Genomic DNA, 6,171 nt, shown 5'->3' on the forward strand with positions numbered 1-6,171 from the left:
CTATTATGGCTTTTATCTATTGTTGTCCTCCGTGTGTCGTCATCCCTAGCTGCTGCCATCTTTGGCCACCGCCACCGGGTCTAGTTGTTGCATCTATCTTGCTCCTTGTTCCGCTGCGCCACTCTGATCCTCAAAAGGTTGCACGCCTTGCAAGATTCGATCCGCGACATAAATATAATTTTACATTTTTCGATCCTAAATTCCTCGAAGAAATGTACATGTAAACTAGATCGAACATAAAATAAAATTTACATCCATCGATCCTATATTCCATAAAAGGAATGTACATGTATCTAAATTAAGAAATAAAATCCTAATAAAACTAAATACAGCTCCTGCTGTATTTTATAATACAATCATGCACACATAATAAATGTCATTGACATGTCCAAGGGTCCAATCACACACATAATAACTATAAGTCATAATAGTTGGATCCTGCATCCACAAAGTTAGCACATCCTACAATTAACCTGCCTAAATTATGTATGACATGTGCATAATTAAACTAATACCAAATACACAGAGGCAAAACCCTAGCTCTGATACCAATTGTTGGTTGCTACTCGGAAAACCCAATGGCTCCACTATACAAAAATTTTATACGTGATCTGAATCTTTCCTAGCTACCATGTGTTCTTTTAAGTTAAACTTGTATCTCTTACGGAACTTAACACGTTTGATTCCAAGTTTAACTTATATGTTCTTTTATGTTTAGATTTGGATCTCCTGCGGAACTTAACACGTTTGATCCAAATCACCTAGGTTATAAATTTAATTAAATATTAGTTTCCAAAATTGACTTCCAGTGCTGCATGGTGAGGCACTTGGCCTTCTTGGATATGGGAGCAACCACCACCGACTAGACAAAGCCTTTTAAGGAAAGTTAATATTTAATTTCCTTATATAACTCTAGGTTAACCAAAAGGAACAATCAAATCACAAGGAAAAAAAAAGAAAAAGAACACAACATCGAAATTAAATTCGAAAAACAAGAATCGAATGCCTCTTGTATTTGGTATTTATACAAAGAAAAATTAACTAGTATGATGCAGAAATTAAATACTAGTTATACCTCTTCCTTGTATGCTAAAAACCTCGAGATCTTCTGCCGTATCCCTCGCCTCCTCTTGGACGTCGTGTGGGTGACGATCCTCCAAGACAAACACCACCCGGAGAGCTTCTCCTCCTTCTCTAGAATTCGGCCACCACCACCACAAAGGAGCAAAAGAGAGCAAAGGGAAGAGAGAGAGAGGGGCCGACCACTTGATGATCTCCAACAACGCAATATCAATTGTTATCTTTTTCAAGGCCTCCCCTTCCCCCCATTTTATATTAGTTTCCCAACGGAAAATTATGGAAAGAGTTTTATAAAAAATTAGACTCATTCCTATTTCCTTTTAATTTTTTTTTTCTTTCCTTTTAATTAATCAATCCTAAATTGATTTATTAATTAAACAACTATTTGTTGATATTTAATTATTTGATCAGCCCTTTTCTTGGGCACCAAGCAAGGTGGCCGACCACTTATTAAAAGGGAAAGAAAGAAAAATTTTTTTATAAAATTTTAAAAGAAGAAAACTTCTAATAAAATTTTACAAACTCTTTTTTTTTCTAATGTGGATATTAAAAGGAAAGTTTTAAAATTTAAAACCAAGTTTTAAAATTTAAAACATCTCTAATAATATTTCTTTTTAAAAGAAAGTTTTATAAATTTTACAACTCTCTTTTAAAACCTTGTGGCTTAATTTAAATTAGGAAAATTTTATAAATTTTTAAAATCTCTCTTTTTACAAATTGTAAATATCTGAGGAAATTTAAAAATTCAAAAACAACCTTCCTAATTTAAATATTACGGTCGGCTCCCTTGCCCAAGGCAAAGGCCGGCCACTTCTAGAGAATATGTGGTCGGCCATTGCTTGGTCACCAAGCAATGAACCGACCCCTTCTTGGAAACCAAGATAGACTTTTCTTTGGATGGACTTGAGGCTTTATTGAGGCTACAACATGTACCTAGAGGAGAAATTGGTTTTGGCCTTCTGATGAGCTTGAGTATACCGTGCTCACCCCGAACACACAACTCAAGTTCATCGATAATAACTCATTCCACTAGAGAGTTATTACCGCACTACCGCACCAATCCCAAATTACATTATGGGCTCCTTCTTATCTCATTGTGTTAGTCTCCCTGTGTTTAAGATTACGAATGCCCACTAATTAAGTGAGTTACTAACAACTCATTTAATTAATATCTAGCTCCAAGAGTAGTACCACCCAACTTTATTGTCATATTGGACTAGGTCCACCTGCAGGGTTTAACATGGCAATCCTTATGAGCTCCTCTAGGGGACATTCTCAACCTAGATAACTAGGACACAGATTCCTTCTATAATCAACAACACATACTATAAGTAATATTATTTCCCAACTTATCGGGTATATTGATTTATCGAGCTAAACCTCACCCTTTGATAAGTCAAAGAAATAAATATTAAATATACATGCTTGTTATTATATTAGAATTAAGAGCACACACTTCCATAATAACTAAGGTATAGTTCTTTTACTAAGTCAATACAAAAAGAACTTACCTAAATGATTCTACTGAATACACTTAAAGTGTATCAGTGTAATTTATTAATCAAGATAAACTAATACTTAATTACACTACGTCTATTCTGATGGTTTGTTCCTTTCCATCTTAGTCGTGAGCAACTGTTTATAATTTATAGAGAACCGACAACATGATTTTCTAAGTGTGACTCCACACTCCATGTTATCTACTATATAAATTAATTGAACAATTACATTTAACAAATAAATGTAAACATTTGACCAATGTGATTCTTTATTTCAAAATAAATGTGTACAAAAGCTAAACTTTTAAGTATACACTCCAACATAAACAACCCACACGGTTATACTACAAACACAACTATGCAGCTATATATAAAATAGCCCACTCGGTTGTACTAAAAATATAACGAAAAAATAAATGGAAAACCCATACAACCAAAACAACACAATGTGTGCCGATACGGCTTAAATACAAATACAACACCAAAGTCAAAGAAAATAGCCACATGGATAAACACCAATACAATGCTAAAACATTAAAGTATATATATAAAGGAAATCAAAAGTGAAGTAAAACCATCTTTTGATGTGATGAGGGACCGGCAGACAAGATACCTCCAAGAGACTGCTTAATCATCTACCTATAATAGGAATAATACAACGGGGTGAGTTCAACAACTCAACAGGTATCAAGCTGACATGCATAGTAAAAGATAACTACCAGTAATAATTATGAAGTACAGTCTCCTAACTAATAACAGGAAATGCAAAACTGATCAAGGAGAGAAGAATTATACTCACCAGGGCCTCATATCCTAATATAAGGGTCGTCAGACCAAAATACATAATGTATCATGTATGCATGTCAAACATATGCATCAACAAAAATGCAACATCCAAAGTAAAACAATCATGAACAATAAATGCAATCCATGCATATGATGCAAAAATGGCATGCACCCCTGACGTCAATCAGCAATCTCACACACGATGGTGAGATCGAGTGGGTAGAGCTATGACAACTGTGCACTCTGCCATCACTACTCTTGAGTGACCAAGTAGATAGGATGCTGTCGGAGTACACCTATTCTCCTACCCTAAATAAATGGGGGAGTCGAAGCTCTCAGCTCCCAGTGTCATAGTCAAGGGGAGGGATCCTTGCCCGCTACCATGCTGTAGTGAACACTACCCATGAGCGGACTAGTGGAGCCTAATAGAGCAAACTGCACACACCCTGCCTGATGTACCACTAACTCATGAGTGCTTGTGTGCGCAAATCATGTAACTGCCGATGTACTCAATCATAATGGAGTCGACAATCACTCAGTATGCAATCATGTAAGATGATGCATGACACTAAGCATGTAAATCCTGGCAGTATACACTTCCATATAATATGTACCAAAAAGCAAACGAATCCATACAATGATCTAAGTATCATAAATCTATGTACACATGTCAGATAGGTCTAGTAACTATTTTTGTACACAGTAAGGCAAATGAATGTCACTACTTATATGATCATAGGTACACATGGCAAGAACATAAGAACATATGTCTAAATGCATAACAGATAATAACAAACAAAGGCATACTATAGGTATCAAATAGTGACATACAAAGCAGATATAAACATAACTATTACTACTAGTTATAACCTACTAAGCATATCAGAATGACAATATCAAAAAGATAAGTCAAAGGTACCCGCCTTAAAAAGAAGATCGTATCAGATAAAGTCCACATCATGATGCCGTCTCAAATAGATCCTGCATCAAAGTATCTTATTTAGCTAAGTTTCCTTTGAATTTAATAGCTAAATAAAATCCTCAATGCTAGTTAGGAAAACCCCTAATTGATATGATCATTAATTAATCCTAACTTAATGATCAATTTCATTTAATCTAATCCATGAATCGTTTAAAATCTTCCCATCATAATCTCATCCACTCGCAATCTAACATTAACCAAACATACTTAATTCATCTCAATAAGAACGGACTAATCTCCAGCCATAAACCTTCACAACCACATTATAAAAGATACTCAAAATTCTTCCACAACTAAATTGCATTAAATCTATGCAGAAACAAATCCAAACTCACCCAAATATAGATTCACAGCTATTGATCCACAGCAAGAGATGTTGGCTGGGAAATTGGTATCCGAAGTAAGGTGGGGTTGTTGATCTCCCACTTCTAAAACCCTACAACATAATCAACACTAATGAATCCATTAACCAACAAATCACCACTAGATTGAATTAGAAAACCTCAACCATTCCACAACCAAATCAAATTCCTTTTATACACGCATTACCTCCGAAACTTACACAAATCTGAATGCACAGCTGTTAAAACTCACGGCCAGAGAGGCTTGCTACCAAAAAATAGTGGCGGGAGCTAAGTCTAATTTTGTGCCTGTAGCTTTCTCTGTCGGAGACCTAGCAGAAGGCAGTTGTTGAGTTGGGTGAAGAAGGAATAACTGCGACATGCGTTGGCAAGGAGGAAAAATCACAGATGGAGGTTAGGGCACGACTAGGAGGGGTAACCGGCGATGCCTATGCTCCGGTGTCAGCCCATAGCAGTCGATGGTGACTCATAGCAGTGGGCGGCGAGGGATTTAGGGTACGGCAACAGGATCGGGATGAGAGGGAGAGGGAGAGGGAGAAGGGATTTGGCGAGATGGGGAGAATGCTTTGATACAGATCTGCGCTGGAGATGAAGAGAAGGGGGAAAGAGGTCGCAATGTCGGCAAGGGCGGCATGGTGTCGGCGAGGAGAAAAGGGGAGGAGGAGAATAGGAGTCGGTGAAGAGAGGGGAGGAGTTCGGCATCGGGAGCTCAGGGAAGGAAATAAATTGGGGATTTAAGAGAAAGGTTTATATACTTAGGTTTACTTTTATTAAACCCTAAGTTGATTTTCCCATCAAATCCTATTTAAATGGATATCCCAAACAGACTTTCTCCTAGCCTATAAATTCATCCCCTTAAACTCGTCATACGGGTTCCGAAAAACTCTTAGAAAATTCCTAAAAACTCCTAAAAATTCCAATAAGATTATTCGCCCATTAACTTTATTATTTTATTATCATTTTGTTCGATATTTTACATTCTCCTCCACTAATAAAAATTTGGTTCCCAAATTTCTTTATTTACCATCGGCAAGCACTAGCAATAGATAAATAGAAAAATGCTGAACGGAACTCTAACCCATATACCTCAAGTAAAAAGATGGGGTATCAAGCTCGGATCATATCTTCAAGCTCCAAAATAACCTTCTCGTCAGAATGATACTGTCATCCAACTTTAACCAGCTGGATAGTCTTGTTCCATAGCTGACACTCTTTGTGGTCTAGAATTCGTATCGGAACCTCCTCGTAGGTAACGTCAGGCTGAATGAGAACTGATATATATCTGACCAAACATGTGTTGGGTTAGATACGTATCCCCTCAATATGGACATATGAAATACATCGTGAACGCCTGCCAGTGCCGGTGGTAGCGCCATACGGTAAGCTACCGCTTCAACCCTCTCCAAGATCTGGAAAGGCCCAATGTATTGTGGAGCTAGCTTACCTCGGAGGCCAAATCTCT

The 6,171-nt window shown here is 37.0% G+C and overlaps 1 long non-coding RNA gene across 1 annotated transcript; it reads right to left on the reverse strand.

Annotated features, from left to right (window-relative positions):
- Positions 1–4,279: 4,279 nt before the first annotated feature.
- Positions 4,280–5,422, reverse strand: LOC122053731. Its single transcript, XR_006132331.1, has 3 exons — positions 4,897–5,422; positions 4,683–4,783; positions 4,280–4,346 (listed from the first exon to the last, which is right to left on the reverse strand). It is a non-coding gene; the product is annotated as an uncharacterized LOC122053731 (long non-coding RNA).
- Positions 5,423–6,171: the final 749 nt, after the last annotated feature.

Source organism: Zingiber officinale, chromosome 3A, assembly GCF_018446385.1.
Source record: "Zingiber officinale cultivar Zhangliang chromosome 3A, Zo_v1.1, whole genome shotgun sequence".
Lineage (NCBI taxonomy): Eukaryota > Viridiplantae > Streptophyta > Magnoliopsida > Zingiberales > Zingiberaceae > Zingiber > Zingiber officinale.